Source organism: Crinia signifera, chromosome 19, assembly GCF_055691185.1.
Source record: "Crinia signifera chromosome 19, ASM5569118v1, whole genome shotgun sequence".
Lineage (NCBI taxonomy): Eukaryota > Metazoa > Chordata > Amphibia > Anura > Myobatrachidae > Crinia > Crinia signifera.
In genome coordinates, this window is record NC_139226.1 from 100701792 (window position 1) to 100720477 (window position 18686).

The following is an 18686-nucleotide window of genomic DNA, read 5'->3' on the forward strand; positions in this document are numbered from 1 at the left end:
ACTCAGAAGGGAAGGAGTGATTTTTGGATTTTGCAGCACAGATTCTGGTGGAATGAATGGTGGGTGCTATGTTGCACCAATACAGTGGAACCCCCCCACAAGTCACCCCATTTTGCAAAGTACACCCCTCAGGGAATTCATCTAGGGGTATAGTGTACATTTCAAACCCCCAGGGGTTTCACCAATTTTGATACAAGTGGGCAGTGAAAATGAAAAATTACATTTTTTTACACAAAAATGCAGTTCTGGCTCAAAATTTTTCATTTTCAGAAGGTATGAAGGAGAAAAAGCACCCCAAAATATGTGCCCCAATTTCTCCCGAGTACGGCAATGCCTCACATGTGACCAAAAAATACCAGTTGGGTGCATGGCAGGACTCAGAACGGAAGGAGTGATTTTTGGATTTTGCGGCTCAGATTCTGGTGGAATTTTGGTGGGTGCTATGTCGCATTAGCAAGACCCCCCAAGCACCAATACAGTGGAACCCCCCCACAAGTGACCCCATTTTGCAAACTACACCCCTCAGGGAATTCATCTAGGGGTATAGTGTACATTTCAAACCCCCAGGGGTTTCACCAATTTTGATACAAGTGGGCAGTGAAAATGAAAAGTTACATTTTTTTACACAAAAATGCAGTTCTGGCTCAAAATTTTTCATTTTCAGAAGGTATGAAGGAGAAAAAGCACCCCAAAATCTGTGCCCCAATTTCTCCCGAGTACGGCAATGCCTCACATGTGACCAAAAAATACCAGTTGGGTGCATGGCAGGACTCAGAAGGGAAGGAGTGATTTTTGGATTTTGCAGCACAGATTCTGGTGGAATGAATGGTGGGTGCTATGTTGCACCAATACAGTGGAACCCCCCCACAAGTCACCCCATTTTGCAAAGTACACCCCTCAGGGAATTCATCTAGGGGTATAGTGTACATTTCAAACCCCCAGGGGTTTCACCAATTTTGATACAAGTGGGCAGTGAAAATGAAAAATTACATTTTTTTACACAAAAATGCAGTTCTGGCTCAAAATTTTTCATTTTCAGAAGGTATGAAGGAGAAAAAGCACCCCAAAATATGTGCCCCAATTTCTCCCGAGTACGGCAATGCCTCACATGTGACCAAAAAATACCAGTTGGGTGCATGGCAGGACTCAGAACGGAAGGAGTGATTTTTGGATTTTGCGGCTCAGATTCTGGTGGAATTTTGGTGGGTGCTATGTCGCATTAGCAAGACCCCCCAAGCACCAATACAGTGGAACCCCCCCACAAGTGACCCCATTTTGCAAACTACACCCCTCAGGGAATTCATCTAGGGGTATAGTGTACATTTCAAACCCCCAGGGGTTTCACCAATTTTGATACAAGTGGGCAGTGAAAATGAAAAATTACATTTTTTTACACAAAAATGCAGTTCTGGCTCAAAATTTTTCATTTTCAGAAGGTATGAAGGAGAAAAAGCACCCCAAAATCTGTGCCCCAATTTCTCCCGAGTACGGCAATGCCTCACATGTGACCAAAAAATACCAGTTGGGTGCATGGCAGGACTCAGAAGGGAAGGAGTGATTTTTGGATTTTGCAGCTCAGATTCTGGTGGAATTTTGGTGGGTGCTATGTCGCATTAGCAAGACCCCCCAAGCACCAATACAGTGGAACCCCCCCACAAATGACCCCATTTTGCAAACTACACCCCTCAGGGAATTCATCTAGGGGTATAGTGTACATTTCAAACCCCCAGGGGTTTCACCAATTTTGATACAAGTGGGCAGTGAAAATGAAAAATTACATTTTTTACACAAAAATGCAGTTCTGGCTCAAAATTTTTCATTTTCAGAAGGTATGAAGGAGAAAAAGCACCCCAAAATCTGTGCCCCAATTTCTCCCGAGTACGGCAATGCCTCACATGTGACCAAAAAATACCAGTTGGGTGCATGGCAGGACTCAGAAGGGAAGGAGTGATTTTTGGATTTTGCAGCTCAGATTCTGGTGGAATTTTGGTGGGTGCTATGTCGCATTAGCAAGACCCCCCAAGCACCAATACAGCGGAACCCCCCCACAAGTGACCCCATTTTGCAAACTACACCCCTCAGGGAATTCATCTAGGGGTATAGTGTACATTTCAAACCCCCAGGGGTTTCACCAATTTTGATACAACTGGGCAGTGAAAATGAAAAATTACATTTTTTTACACAAAAAATGCAGTTCTGGCTCAAAATTTGTCATTTTCAGAAGGTATGAAGGAGAAAAAGCACCCCAAAATATGTGCCCCAATTTCTCCCGAGTACGGCAATGCCTCACATGTGACCAAAAAATACCAGTTGGGTGCATGGCAGGACTCAGAACGGAAGGAGTGATTTTTGGATTTTGCGGCTCAGATTCTGGTGGAATTTTGGTGGGTGCTATGTCGCATTAGCAAGACCCCCCAAGCACCAATACAGTGGAACCCCCCCACAAGTGACCCCATTTTGCAAACTACACCCCTCAGGGAATTCATCTAGGGGTATAGTGTACATTTCAAACCCCCAGGGGTTTCACCAATTTTGATACAAGTGGGCAGTGAAAATGAAAAATTACATTTTTTACACAAAAATGCAGTTCTGGCTCAAAATTTTTCATTTTCAGAAGGTATGAAGGAGAAAAAGCACCCCAAAATCTGTGCCCCAATTTCTCCCGAGTACGGCAATGCCTCACATGTGACCAAAAAATACCAGTTGGGTGCATGGCAGGACTCAGAAGGGAAGGAGTGATTTTTGGATTTTGCAGCACAGATTCTGGTGGAATGAATGGTGGGTGCTATGTTGCACCAATACAGTGGAACCCCCCCACAAGTCACCCCATTTTGCAAACTACACCCCTCAGGGAATTCATCTAGGGGTATAGTGTACATTTCAAACCCCCAGGGGTTTCACCAATTTTGATACAAGTGGGCAGTGAAAATGAAAAATTACATTTTTTTACACAAAAATGCAGTTCTGGCTCAAAATTTTTCATTTTCAGAAGGTATGAAGGAGAAAAAGCACCCCAAAATCTGTGCCCCAATTTCTCCCGAGTACGGCAATGCCTCACATGTGACCAAAAAATACCAGTTGGGTGCATGGCAGGACTCAGAAGGGAAGGAGTGATTTTTGGATTTTGCAGCTCAGATTCTGGTGGAATTTTGGTGGGTGCTATGTCGCATTAGCAAGACCCCCCAAGCACCAATACAGTGGAACCCCCCCACAAGTGACCCCATTTTGCAAACTACACCCCTCAGGGAATTCATCTAGGGGTATAGTGTACATTTCAAACCCCCAGGGGTTTCACCAATTTTGATACAAGTGGGCAGTGAAAATGAAAAATTACATTTTTTACACAAAAATGCAGTTCTGGCTCAAAATTTTTCATTTTCAGAAGGTATGAAGGAGAAAAAGCACCCCAAAATCTGTGCCCCAATTTCTCCCGAGTACGGCAATGCCTCACATGTGACCAAAAAATACCAGTTGGGTGCATGGCAGGACTCAGAAGGGAAGGAGTGATTTTTGGATTTTGCAGCTCAGATTCTGGTGGAATTTTGGTGGGTGCTATGTCGCATTAGCAAGACCCCCCAAGCACCAATACAGTGGAACCCCCCCACAAGTGACCCCATTTTGCAAACTACACCCCTCAGGGAATTCATCTAGGGGTATAGTGTACATTTCAAACCCCCAGGGGTTTCACCAATTTTGATACAACTGGGCAGTGAAAATGAAAAATTACATTTTTTTACACAAAAAATGCAGTTCTGGCTCAAAATTTGTCATTTTCAGAAGGTATGAAGGAGAAAAAGCACCCCAAAATATGTGCCCCAATTTCTCCCGAGTACGGCAATGCCTCACATGTGACCAAAAAATACCAGTTGGGTGCATGGCAGGACTCAGAACGGAAGGAGTGATTTTTGGATTTTGCGGCTCAGATTCTGGTGGAATTTTGGTGGGTGCTATGTCGCATTAGCAAGACCCCCCAAGCACCAATACAGTGGAACCCCCCCACAAGTGACCCCATTTTGCAAACTACACCCCTCAGGGAATTCATCTAGGGGTATAGTGTACATTTCAAACCCCCAGGGGTTTCACCAATTTTGATACAAGTGGGCAGTGAAAATGAAAAATTACATTTTTTACACAAAAATGCAGTTCTGGCTCAAAATTTTTCATTTTCAGAAGGTATGAAGGAGAAAAAGCACCCCAAAATCTGTGCCCCAATTTCTCCCGAGTACGGCAATGCCTCACATGTGACCAAAAAATACCAGTTGGGTGCATGGCAGGACTCAGAAGGGAAGGAGTGATTTTTGGATTTTGCAGCACAGATTCTGGTGGAATGAATGGTGGGTGCTATGTTGCACCAATACAGTGGAACCCCCCCACAAGTCACCCCATTTTGCAAACTACACCCCTCAGGGAATTCATCTAGGGGTATAGTGTACATTTCAAACCCCCAGGGGTTTCACCAATTTTGATACAAGTGGGCAGTGAAAATGAAAAATTACATTTTTTTACACAAAAATGCAGTTCTGGCTCAAAATTTTTCATTTTCAGAAGGTATGAAGGAGAAAAAGCACCCCAAAATATGTGCCCCAATTTCTCCCGAGTACGGCAATGCCTCATGTGTGACCAAAAAGTTGCAGGACTCAGAAGGGAAGGAGTGATATTTGGATTTTGCAGCACAAATTCTGGTGGAATGATGGTGGGTGCTATGTCGCATTAGCAAGACCCCCAAAGCACCAATACAGTGGAACCCCCCCACAAGTGACCCCATTTTGCAAACTACACCCCTCAGGGAATTCATCTAGGGGTATAGTGTACATTTCAAACCCCCAGGGGTTTCACCAATTTTGATACAAGTGGGCAGTGAAAATGAAAAATTACATTTTTTTACACAAAAATGCAGTTCTGGCTCAAAATTTTTCATTTTCAGAAGGTATGAAGGAGAAAAAGCACCCCAAAATCTGTGCCCCAATTTCTCCCGAGTACGGCAATGCCTCACATGTGACCAAAAAATACCAGTTGGGTGCATGGCAGGACTCAGAACGGAAGGAGTGATTTTTGGATTTTGCGGCTCAGATTATGGTGGAATGAATGGTGGGTGGTATGTGGCATTAGCAAGACCCCCGAAGCACGGTGAAATTATGAACCTAATAATCCATAGATGTGTGGTATATTTTAAAACACTCCTTTATACATAGGCCGGGTTTGTCGGGGCAAGTGTCACACTGGAAAATAGTTTGCTTTCTTATTCCCTTTTTATAGCAAACTTTGCACCTTTTTTGTGTCCTGCCCTTTTTTCCAGTGGAGGGGATTTCATCAGGAAAATGCTGCCCTGGTACAATACGGGGGCCAGTACTAGAAGTACTGGGGCCCTCAGCCTGCTGGTTCCCAAATATTAGGCCCTTTATGACTTCCTCTTGAAAGTGCATAAATGTCCCCCTCTGGCCGGTAGAACGGAATAGCACGTAAGCGTTATACAGTGCCATCTGGATGATATACACGGCCAGCTTCTTGTACCAGATTTTTGTTTTCCGCAGGGCACTGTACGGCTTCAGTACCTGATCTGAAAGATCCACTCCGCCCATGTACCTATTGTAATCCAGGATACAATTAGGTTTGGAGGTGTGGGTACTGGTACCTCGTACAGGGACGGAGGTGGTACTGTCTCCGTGAATTGTTGTCAGTATAAGGACATCCCTCTTGTCCTTATATTTGACCAACAACATATTTTCGGTGCATATTCCCCTGCTTTCACCCCTTCTCATTACTTGGGCAATGTGCGTTTTTGGGAGGCCTCTTTGGTTCTTGCGCACAGTACCGCAAGCTGCTGTACCTCTTGAACCAAGGGCCTTAAACAGGGGGATGCTGGTGTAAAAGTTATCCACATAGAGGTGATAACCTTTATCCAGGAAGGGGTGCACTAAATCCCAGACAATTTTTCCACTAACACCTACGAGGGAGGGGGGGCATTCTGGCGGTTCTATTCTTGAATCCTTCCCTTCATATACCCTAAACCTGTGGGTGTACCCTGAGGTGCTTTCACACAACCTATACATTTTTATGCCATACCTTGCCCTCTTACTGGGAAGGTACTGGCGGAATTTAACCCTTCCTTTAAAATGTATAAGGGACTCGTCTATGCAAATGAATTTATCTGGGATGTACATGTCTTCAAATTTGGCACTGAAATGATCAATGACCGGCCTGACTTTGAATAGCCGGTCAAAGGTGGGATCATCTCTGGGTGGGCACTGTGCATTATCGTTGTAATGCAAAAATTTAAGGATCGTCTCAAATCGAGCCCGGGGCATGGCCATACGGTAAAATGGGGTGCTGTACAGAACATCTGTACTCCAATATTGCCTAATTTCTGGCTTTTTTACTATGCCCATATGAAACACCAGACCCCAAAACGTCATCATCTCTACTGCATCTACAGGGGTCCACCTAGCAAATGATGACGTGGGGTTTTGAGCAATAAACTGCTGGGCATATAAATTAGTTTGGTCCACCATTAAATTTATAAAATCATCAGAGAAAAATAATTTGAAAAAGTCAATTTCTCTGAGACCTGTGGAATCAAATTGGATTCCTGGCATGGCCAAAAACTCAGGAACCTGGGGCTCAAAATTGTCTGGTGGTGGGGTCCATACGAGATCAATTATTGGGGGGGGGGTCTCAGCTGCTCTACAGGGGCGTCTTTGAGGGGGTCCCTCATCATCAGAGGAGGAAGAGGAGCTTAAGGCGAATCCTTCAAATTCCCCGCTTGCATCACTGGCTGTGTCAGAGTCAGAAGCAAGCAGGGCATATGCCTCCTCCGCTGAATACATTCTTCTGGATGACTGGGATGACATTTGGGATGACATTTGGGATGCCATTTTTATTTTTGTGTTACTGGTAGTGAAATGTTTCAACACGTGTATAGTGTAGGGGGGGGTACAAACTTTATTTCAACCCGGGGGGTATGTAGTGTGTAGTGTGTATGTAGTGTGCAGAAAAAAAAAAATACTTTATACAAACAAAAAAAAATGGAGGGGTTAAAAAAAAAAAAATTGAAGGGGTTAAAAAAAAAAATTGAAGGGGTTAAAAAAAAAAAAAAAAAAAGGTCCTGCGCCAAAAATTGAGCACAGATGTTGGTCAGTAACGTCCGTCACTGAACAGCGCTGAAAGGCAACAGGAATTTGATCAAAAAAAAAAAAAAAATAGATCAACCCTGTGCCGAAAAAGATGATCAGTGATGTACGTCACTGATCCGCGCACAGCGGCCACAGGACACCCACAAAATCACAGTGTGTGTAAAAAAAAAAATTAAAAAAAGACCCCACAGCACACACAAAAAAAAAAAAAGGTGATCAGTGATGCGACACTGATTACCAGTGAGGGGTAGCAGGTGCAACTGACAGTGCAACTGGCAGGTATATATATAAAAAAAAAAAAAAAACTCTGCACCCCTAAAAAGTTGCTGATCACCTCAGATATAGTGATCAGCACAAAAGGCGGGGGCAGCAGACACAAAATTTAGCACTCTCTATCACTCTCTGTCACTATCTCTCTCTATCTCTCTATCTCTCACTATCTAACACTCTATGACACTGCAGCAGCAGCAGTGACAGGTATATATATATATAAAAATACCCTGCGCCCCCAAAAAGTTGCTGATCAGTTAATTTATACTGATCAGCACAAAAGGGGGGGCAGCAGTCAGTTATATAAAAAATATATAGCACAATCTGTCACTATCTCTATCTCTCTCTCTCTATCTCTCTCTATCTCTCTCTCTATCTATAACTAACACTGCAGCAGCACAAAATATAGCACTCTCTGTCACTAGGCCTCTCTATCTCTCTCTCTCTATCTCTCTCTATCTCTCTCTATCTCTCTCTATCTCTCTCTATCTCTCTCTATCTCTATAACTATATCACACTGCAGCAGCACAAAATACAGCACTCTCTGACACTATCTCTCTCTATCTCTCTCTATCTAACTAACGCTATTACACTGCAGCAGCACAAGTTCACAGGAAGTCACAAGTAACAGGATCCAGGAAGCATCCAGCACACTACAAGCAGATGAAGCAGCCAAGATATTTGCAAGGATCAGGTAAGTATTTTGCCAGGTTCTGGTCAGTATATCGCGGCAGATTGGCACGGTGACCGCACTGCACGCAATTCCAGACCGGAATGGCGTCTGCAGTGCAGTCACCGTTAGTTTAAACCCCCCTCCATGGCTGTGATTGGTCCGTCGGTCCGACGGACCAATCACGGCCTTTGGGGGCGGGCGGGGTGAGGTGGGGTGACACCAGTGTCACCCTTACACCCCGCGGTGATTGGTGCTGTACTTTACAGCACCAATCACCTCCGATCGCGTGTCACCGGCGAACGTTATTCGCCGGTGACACAGAAAACGCTGTAATTGGCTGTTCACACTGAACAGCCAATCACAGCGATCGCCGACGGGGGGGCGGCATCGCAGCCCCCCCTGGGCATGCACGGACATGTCTGCTGTCAGGGACAGCAGACATGTTGAAACTGTCACCGCGTCTATAGACGCGGTGACAGTTAAATGCCATGACGTACATTTACGCCATGTGTCGGGAAGTACTTCCCGACCATGACGTAAATGTACGTCAATTGTCGGGAAGGGGTTAAAGACCCTCTCACCATTAGGACTTAGTGAAAATTTGGGCTTGAGCTCTTTCTTGTAAGAAATGTATAAGGGGTGCAGGAGATGCTTTATGATTATATGTTATCTCTAATTGCATGTTTCTAATTGAATATGGCGTTTAGGTATTGCTATAGAAAATCATTCCACATTTCAAGAAGAAAATTGGTGGGTCTTTTTCCACCTGACCACCAGAGGTCACTGGACCGTCGGATTCTCCTATTTACTATAGTAGTATGGATGTAACCAGCATGAGCATAGAGGATTCCAAATGTATTTTTCTTGTATGTACAATGGATGTTTTATTTAATAAAAAATCTTTGGTTTATGCACACAGGATTAACACTGTTATGCTGGGTACACACCAGGACGACTAGGGCCCGATTCTGTCAATTTAGATCCAATTCCGACCGGTTGTATGCAGATTGTATGTACTATCGTGTGTTTTTGACATTTATTTGATCCGATTCCGATCCAATGCGCGTTCACGCCGCTCGTTTGGTCGCATCTTTGGTCCTACGTGCTGCAGGTAGGATCCGTCAATCCCAGGCCGACCGACCGTCAATCGTATGCAGATCGTGAGTGTTTTTTGCCGCCTCCGTCGTCCGTCCGTCGGTGCGTCCGTCGTTTGATCCAGCCTATTTGAGTGGCATTTCCTAAACACTCCCCCGGCGCCATGTTTTTCCACATAGCAAACAGCGCTGGCGCAGCAGTTGGACTCTCCTTCTTGTCTCAGCTCCCAGAACAACAACCTGGTATGTTTGCACTCCCAATGCTCTCCTATGCATGCCCACTGTTGCCACCAATGTATATAGTGTGTATAGAGCACTGGTTTGTCAACCGTGCACCCGACCATGTCACTGTTTGCTCGGGTGGGCCCCATGTGTGTGTGTATACATATAACCAATGTCCACCATTGCAGTATTCCATGCACTCCTCTCTGCTAGGCCCCATTCACCTGTGTGTGTGTGTGTTTGTGTATATATAGATATATATACATAAACCATTGTCCACCATTGCAGTATTCCATGCACTCCTCTCTGCTAGGCCCCATTCACCTGTGTGTGAATAGCAATATGCACAATAAAATGTATAGTGGTTTTCATAAAAGTTTATTAACATTTTAAATACTTAAAACATAAGAACTAGGTAAACTGGTAACTATAACTATAAAAATTTAAATATGAAACAAAACATGGATATAACTATAACTATAAAAATTTAAATATGAAACAAAACATGGGTATAATTATAACTATAAAAATTTAAATATGAAACAAAACATGGGTATAACTATAACAACTAAAATGGTTTTATCTTTTTACAGTCCCAATGTCCAACGCAAAGGAACAAGAGTTTCTTGAAGGGTTTATTGAAAAATATCGTTCACACGAATGCCTGTGGCGAACAAAATCCAAGGAGTATTCAAACAAAATGAAAAGAAACCAAGCCTTGGAGGACTTGGCACGCTACAGTCTTCCATTTCACCCAGAGGCCAATGTTGAATGGGTGAGGAAACGCATCCAGAATCTGCGCACGGTGTTCTTAAAGGAACACAAGAAGGTGAAGGCTGCAAAGAAGTCTGGTGCTGGAGTCGACGAGATGTATCAAACAGATGGCCACTGCTCACATGGCGTATGGCGCACATCAATGGGGCCGGGGCCATTGCATCTGCGCCATGCGCCATGTGGGCCGCAGCCTTTACTTATCGGCGGCAGACATCCTCTGCCACACAGTAGCCCGTACTTATTGGGAAAGTTTAAACTGGGTCATACATACTTAAATCTTTATATATAGTGTGTGTTTTTGTACAATATCTTTTATATATGGTATTATAATATATTTGTGTTGACACAATCTATTTACTATTTTACATGTTTTACCTATGAAAGGCCTAAAAAACCTGTTTCTGTCCTAGGCCTAAATTATAAATAAAAATATTTTGTTTGCACAATAAAGTGTACGGTGTATATTTCATCCTTACCTTGCAATACTGGTACTGCAGCACCTTCACAATGGCTTTGCAGGTCTCCGGGATGATGAGGCCCAAAGCTTGCGGGGAGATGAGGGATCCAAACTTTAGGTCAGCAAGAGACTGTCCTGTCGCCAGAAACCTCAGGGTCACCACCAGCCGTTCCTCAGCAGGGATAGCCATGCGATACTTGGTATCCTGCTTCTCGATGTGGGGAGTCACCAGACGCAGCAATTCCTGGAATGTGGCATCATCCATCCTCAAGAAGTTACGAAAATCGTCTGGGTTATTCTCCCTGATGTCCCTGAGCAGTGGCATGTGCGAACGAGTCTGACGCTGAAGTAGCCACTGCTTTGTCCAGCATGATCTTTCTCTCCTGCGCTGGGCTCTCTGACGCCTGAGCTTCAAAACTGCATAATAGAGCAGGTACTGTTGCTGGTGACTACCCATCACTGCATTCTCCATAGTGCAGGGTTAAAAGAAACTTTGTAATGGCAGGCAAAACAAAGTAATGTGTAAATAGCTATGTCCAGCGTTCAGCAGGTATAAACCAAGCCTCACTAGTAACAAAGCAGAAATACACTGGTTTAAAATGGCTGCTGCTATTCCTATCCCCCTCTGCTAGTCCTCCCCCTCTGCTAGTCCAGCCCCTTCATTCAAATTTCAAAGGCCAATCTGACGACGGTCGCATGTGTTCTTGCAAAAAAACAAAAACCAGCGATCCGACCGTCTTCAAGACCATCGCGGGCACATCGGGATCGGATCTAGATCGTTCCGCCCAAAAAACACAATTTTTGCTAATCGTTTGCTGGGGACTGCCTGGGAGCTCCCGGGAAGTCCAAGGGAAATCGTTCCATGGTCGTCTATCGGTCGTGAACGACGGTGGTCGTCCTGGTGTGTATCCTACATTAGACACTGTATACTATGTATTTTTTGTATATATTATTGTTTTGTAACATTATAACCATCTTGCTATATGCTTTGATCACTGTCCTGATGGCTGATCTCCCCCTGGTTTGTTCTGAGGAGGAGCCTGCCAATCAGCTTACACATGGGTTGAGGCTAAATTATGTCTTCCACTTGTCCATTTTTTATCCTGATAAAGAGATGAAAACTCGCGTTTCCTTGATCTAAGCAGGCGTTTGGAGTGCCGCCCTACCACTACGATACATATTGAGGACTTACTCCATCTGCCAGGGGGAGGCACCTGGTGCTGCTATTTCTACACTGAGCCGTGGAGTGCCGGCCATTCTACAACCTACCATTGTCATGTGTGAAACGCACAACCATACCATTGTCATGTGGGAAACGCACACTCCTTAATTGTATCAGCAAGCAGTCTTCCAAGGGTTAATGTCCCAAAGAAAAACAGAGAGAGCCAGCACACCCTATAACAAACATAGGTATGTTTATTCAATATGCACAGTGATCCATTTGGTACTTGTGTACTTTCACGGCTCCCATCGCATGCCAAATGTAGTGGCATGCGATGGCATGTGATTTTTGCAGTTTTTAAGCATTTTTTTTGAAAAATCGCATGCGATCGCATCGCATGCGATTTTTAACAGAAATGCATCCAAATGCATTGAAATTAGTATCAAACATGTTCAATGGCCCCCAAATGTCATTTTTGAGGCTGTACCACCCCCACTGTCAACGCAAATCCGAAGCATGGCGAGCGCAGCGAGCCCGCGAGGGGCGGCGGTACGTGTCCTATGACCTTTTCATACCCCCACTATCCACGTCGGCGTGGAGTTGAGAATAGAAAGTGTGGCGAGAGCAGCGAGCCACCGAGCCCGAAGCGTGGCGAGCACAGCGAGGGGACGCGGACACCTGTGAAGCCCGCGAGGGGACGCGTATACCTGTGAAGGTATCCGTGTCCGCTCGCCACGCTTCGGGCTCGGTGGCTCGCTGCGCTCGCCCCATTTTCTATTCTCAACTCCACGCCGACGTGGATAGTGGGGGTATGAAAAGGTCGTAGGACGTGTACTTTTACTATACGATGGACATCGTGGGAGCCGTGATTGTACACAAGTACCATCCATATTTATCAATCTATCAGCATAGGAAAAAATCCATATCTAAGGGCCTCAAGGGACCTACCCAACTCTGCAACAGAACTCTCAAAAGCCACTGAATAAGCCTGGCTACCTCCCCAGTGATATCACCAAGGGCTGCAGGTGAGAGGCCATTAGCTGACCAAATCCATTAACCAAACATACCAGCCACAGCCATGATTGTGCAGTGACCTGAGGGGGCTAAAGAAGAATGACCATGGAATGGACCTCCCAGATCAAAAGAAAAAAATGGAGTACCCCAAGGCTTAAGGACACACCAGTCCATTTTCTCTTACTAGGGCTTATCCATTTGAGAACTAGGAAACTTGCAATAAAGTACCCACCCTTCCAGGGGGGAGGGAGTTTGGAGGCAGGGCGCCAGGGAGAGAGTAGGGATGGCCAGATGCTACACCAAGTCTGTTTGATTGTTTATGTGAATCTGAGATGTAAAGTTATTCAAAACCCCTGTGGAGTTTATAGTATAAAAAAAAGAATCTTACCCATTTCAGTGGGATACTACAGATCCGTCAGTCTGCCAAGGCATCGTTGCACTTGGAGAACCAAAAAGTCAGTCAGGACTATTACTTCACAACACGCAATGTGCATGTAGCCCACTCCTGTCACGGCAGAAGGGCTGGATGGAGTCGTGTGGTGCACAGAAGCTGGAGACGGACCAGGGCGAGTAGGATTGAAACGTGCAGGTTTAATAACTGGTTTCATAAATAATAAGTTCACTTAAATACTTCTTTAAGTGGCAAAAGAATAAATCAATAAGTCCAGCACAATATACTGCCAGTGGTAATTCTGGAACCAGTCTTTAGGTGAGCCAGAGTACATAGAAGAAGATGCAGGAAGAGGTTGATTTGATGATGGAAGAAATGGATCCGGAAGACTGGAAGAGGATGGAATGGATGGATGATGAAGAAAGGGAATTCTGGAACAAGCAGGAGCCAGCACTAGATAGCGCTTGCAGCATTGGTGTCAGGAGAAAACCTTCCTTGGATAAGGTGCAGGGAGCAAGGCACCAGAGTCAGGAGAGAGAACCAGGATCCAGGAGTCAGCTCGGAGATGTGAACGACTCAGAAGACTCATTGCACTGACACGGATCAGCCTGGGCAGCTCCACTATATCCCCAGGGAGTGGCTGCCATTGGCTGTCCGTGCAGGATGAGGAGGAACTCTCTACTCTGGCCCAATGCGCTACCTGCCCTTACTCAAGATGGCGCCGCCGGCCACCCGGCGCCGCAATCGTCAAGGACGCTGCTACCTGATGCTCCGTCGCTGCCGCCTCTACCCAGCGCTGCCCCCACCTGCCCGCCTCAGAGTGGAGCCTGCACACGCTAGCCGGCGGCGGGCGCGGACGGGTGAGTACTGTACCCGCCGCGCTCCGTCGCGGCTGCGTGTGACAGTACCCCCCCTTTTCAGGGTGGCCCCAGGACGCCTATGGGCCTTGTGAGGATTTCGCTGCAGAAATTGCTTAATCAGCTTTGGAGCATGCAAATCAACGGAGTCCACCCAAGAGTTCTCTTCAGGACCAAAACCGACCCACTCCACCAGATACTGAGTACGAGCATTGCGGTGACGAGAGTCTATGATACGTCTTACCTCGAATTCGATCCCACTCTCGGAGTTAATCTTGGGTGGTTTGGGAACCTTCTTCTGATAAGAGTTCAATCTTAAAGGCTTGAGGAGGGACACATGAAAGGAATTCGAGATCCTTAGGGAAGGAGGAAGTTGAAGTCTATAAGCGACTGGATTAATGACTTGGGTGATGGCATATGGCCCAATGTACCGGGGAGCCAGTTTCATAGAAGGCAGACGGAGGCGTATATGACGGGTAGATAGCCATACCCGATCCCCGAGTTTTAATCTGGGCGCTGCTCTTCTTTTCCTGTCCGCCATTCTCTTGTATCGAGCAGAAGATTTAAGGAGAGCGGTGTGGACATCCGACCAAATCTTCGCAAAGCGTTGGAGGGAAGTGGTCGCTGCAGGAACTTCAGAAGAGGGTAATTCTGAGAAGTCTGGAGATCGTGGGTGTTTACCAAATACGGTAAAGAAGGGCGTGGTTCCGGAGGAAGAGTGATAGGAGTTGTTATGCATAAATTCTGCCCACGGGAGGAGATCTACCCAGTCATCTTGAGAGGACGAGATGAACAATCGAATAAAGGCCTCCAAGTCCTGATTCACCCGTTCCGTCTGGCCGTTGGTCTGGGGATGAAAGGCAGTAGAAAACTTGAGGTTAACCTTTACCGTGGCACAGAGAGCTCTCCAGAATTTCGCCACGAACTGTACTCCGCGATCAGACACAATTTCTTTGGGCAGACCATGTAATTTAAAAATGGTGGAAATGAATAGCTGAGCCAGTACTGGAGCAGAGGGAAGACCTTTTAGTGGGACGAAATGGACCATTTTTGAGAATCGGTCAACCACTACCCAGATTGCTGTATGACCTTTGGAAGGAGGCAACTCGCAAATGAAGTCCATAGATAGATGAGTCCATGGTTCTGTGGGAATGGCCAGAGGACGGAGAGGACCAACAGGAGTTGTTCTGGGCACCTTATGCTGAGCACATTTTACACAAGACGCGATGAAGTTGGTGACGTCGTGACGAATGGTTGGCCACCAATAAGAACGTGACAGGAACATCAAGGTCTTCTGTATTCCTGCGTGACCTGCGAAACGGGAGGAATGTGCCCATGATAATATTTTTTTTCGCAGTTCGAGAGGAACAAACGTCTTGCCTGGAGGAGGAATTGGCTGTACGGACACTTGAGCAAAAACCACTGGATCAAGGATTGGACGAGGAAGAATCTCTATATCAGAAGTCGTTTCAAAGGAACGGGATAGGGCATCAGCTTTAATATTAGTGGTGCCAGGTCGAAATTTAATTTGAAAATTAAAACGTTCGAAAAACATAGCCCATCGGGCTTGACGAGCAGTGAGGCATTGAACTTGTTTGAGAAAGGACAAATTCTTGTGATCTGAATACACGGTGATCTTATGCCGCGCACCCTCCAGAAGGTATCGCCACTCCTCTAACGCCGTTTTGACAGCAAGTAACTCTTGTTCCCCAATGGGGTAATTCCTCTCTGCCGGAAGGAATTTTTTGGAGGGGAAAGCACAAGGATGTAATTCTTGATCCTCTCCTTTTTGTGACAAGATGGCCCCAATACCTTCCGAGGATGCGTCCACCTCGAGGATGAAGGGCTTGTCGAGATCTGGTTGGAGGAGAATGGGTGCCGTCATAAACGCCCTCTTTAACTGTTGGAAGGCTGAGAATGCTTCTGGCGGCCATTGACTTGGATCAACTCCTTTGTGGGTAAGAGCTGTGAGGGGAGCAGCGATGGTAGAGAAGTTCCGGATGAATCGCCGGTAATAATTTGAGAATCCTAAAAATCTCTGAATTCCCTTGAGTGTCATGGGAGGTGCCCAGTCTTGGATCGCTCTCACCTTCTCTGGATCCATCTCGATACCAGTAGCAGAGAGAATGTGGCCTAAGAATGGAATGGAGGTGACTTCAAAAACGCATTTTTCCAACTTACAGAATAGTTGATTTTGACGAAGACGTCGTAGCACCTCGGACACGGTCTGTCTGTGATGTTGAAGATTGGAGGAGAAGATGAGTATATCGTCTAGATAGACTACAATGGAATGGTACAGCAAGTCCCGGAAGATATCATTCACGAACTGTTGGAAGACGGCAGGGGCGTTGCAAAGGCCGAAGGGCATCACCAGATATTCATAGTGACCGTCTCTTGTATTAAAAGCCGTCTTCCACTCGTCACCGGAACGGATTCGTATCAAGTTGTAGGCCCCTCGTAGGTCCAATTTGGTGAAGACAGTCGCTCCTCTGATCTTATCAAACAGTTCTGTGATAAGGGGTAAGGGATAGCGATTCTTTATAGTGATGTCGTTCAGGCCTCTATAGTCGATACAAGGCCGAAGACCGCCATCTTTCTTTTTCACAAAGAAAAACCCAGCCCCGGCCGGAGAGGTAGAAGGTCGGATGAACCCCTTGTTTAAGTTCTCTTGGATGTACAAGGACATGGCCTCAGTCTCGGGTAGCGACAGAGAATAGATGCGGCCACGAGGAGGAAATTTCCCAGCCATCAATTCTATTGGGCAGTCCCAAGGCCGGTGGGGAGGTAAAGTGTCAGCACCTCCTTTACTGAAGACATCTGTAAATGGACGATACGGTACGGGTATAGACAAGGGTGGAGCTGAAGAAGATGAAGAGCAGTTATCCTCACATTGTGGATGGGTCTGGTAGACCGGAAGGATCTGAGGAATGCAAGTAGACTGGCAGACTGTTCCCCAGGCCTTGATCTCCATAGTGGTCCAATCAATTTGTGGATTATGTTTGGAGAGCCAGGGAAGACCCAGGACCATTTGATGAGAAGATTGTGGAAGAATGAAGAATTGAATGGTCTCTTGATGTAAGGCTCCGATGAGCAACTTCAGCGGAATGGTTTGATGAGTGATTTGTCCACTCCGAATTCGACTCCCATCCACAGCCGTGAGGACCAGCGAATGATCCAGAGGTTGCACAGGCAGGGCATGCTGGTTGACAAAAGAAGAAGAAAGGAAGTTCCCCGCTGCTCCAGAATCCAATAAGGCCTGAAGTCTTCTCTCGCCTTGGGGACACACAAGAGTCACTGGAATAATAGAGTCAGTAGAAGAGGGAGATGAAAACAATACTCCTAATCGGACCTCCCTCGGGGGGATTAGGAGCGGTCGTTTCCCGGCCGCAGTGGGCAGGCAGCCAATAGGTGAGCAGATGAGCCACAGTACATACACAAATTCTCTCGCCGTCTTCGGAACTTCTCCTCGAGGGACAGGCGGGAACGATTGATTTGCATGGGTTCATCAGCTGGTGCAGCAGGCGAAGGAATTGCCTTGGGACCCGGAGCAACATTGGGAGAGAAACGAGGACGAAGGCGATCAGAACGATTCCTCTCAAGTTGGCGTTCTTGGAGTCGCAGGTCGACTTTGGTACATAGGGAGATGAGTTCTGCCAGGGTGGAAGGAGGATCGCGAGTTGCTAACTCGTCTTTGATGCGCCCAGCCAGACCGTTCCAGAAGGCAGATACGAGAGCCTCTTCGTTCCATCGAAGTTCGGACGCCAGGGTTTGGAACTGTACGACATATTGTCCCACTGGGCGACTGCCTTGACGAATCCTCAGGATCTCCGTGGCTGCAGAGGACACTCTGCCGGGCTCGTCGAATATACGACGGAAGGAGGCCACAAACTCTTCATAATTATTGAGAAGAGGGTCCGCACGCTCCCAGAGGGGGGACACCCACTCCAGGGCTGGACCAGCCAGTAGGGATACGATGTAGGCCACCCGGGTTTTGGGCGAAGGGAAATTGGAAGGCTGGAGGGTAAAATGCACGTCACATTGATTTAGGAATCCTCGACATCCTCTCGGAGACCCGTCATATTTACTGGGTGTCGACAGCTGTAGATGGTGAGGAACAGATGGACTCGCAGGAGCAGGAGGGGCAGAGACTCCAGCAGTGGGTGCGGCCGAAGCTGAGGGAGCCGCCTGAGGTGGTGACAAGGACTGGAGGAAGTGAGCCACTTGACGCTGGGTGGTTTCTACTTGTTCCAGGCGAGCCATGATGCCTTGAAGAACATCCGTCATGGAAGCCTGTGCTTCACCCGATTCCATCGGGTCAGTGCAAACTGTCACGGCAGAAGGGCTGGATGGAGTCGTGTGGTGCACAGAAGCTGGAGACGGACGAGGGCGAGTAGGATTGAAACGTGCAGGTTTAATAACTGGTTTCATAAATAATAAGTTCACTGAAATACTTCTTTAAGTGGCAAAAGAATAAATCAATAAGTCCAGCACAATATACTGCCAGTGGTAATTCTGGAACCAGTCTTTAGGTGAGCCAGAGTACATAGAAGAAGATGCAGGAAGAGGTTGATTTGATGATGGAAGAAATGGATCCGGAAGACTGGAAGAGGATGGAATGGATGGATGATGAAGAAAGGGAATT

The 18686-nt window shown here is 46.4% G+C and overlaps 2 protein-coding genes across 3 annotated transcripts in view; one reads left to right on the top strand and one right to left on the bottom strand.

Moving 5' to 3' along the window:
• Positions 1 to 18686, top strand: part of LOC146041973 (indolethylamine N-methyltransferase-like) — a 91169-nt gene that overhangs the window by 59849 nt on the left and 12634 nt on the right. The window contains exon 1 of one of the 2 annotated variants that reach the window (XM_083161860.1): positions 11542 to 12030. The exons of the other annotated variant lie outside the window; for it this stretch is intronic. The gene's annotated coding sequence lies outside the window, so the exon portion shown is untranslated. Of the gene's footprint in view, positions 1 to 11541; positions 12031 to 18686 lie in introns of those variants that run through there. 2 annotated transcript variants of the gene reach the window in all.
• The window catches only part of LOC146041974 (nicotinamide N-methyltransferase-like), a 64065-nt gene that overhangs the window by 21107 nt on the left and 24272 nt on the right, over positions 1 to 18686 (bottom strand). The window lies entirely within an intron of this gene.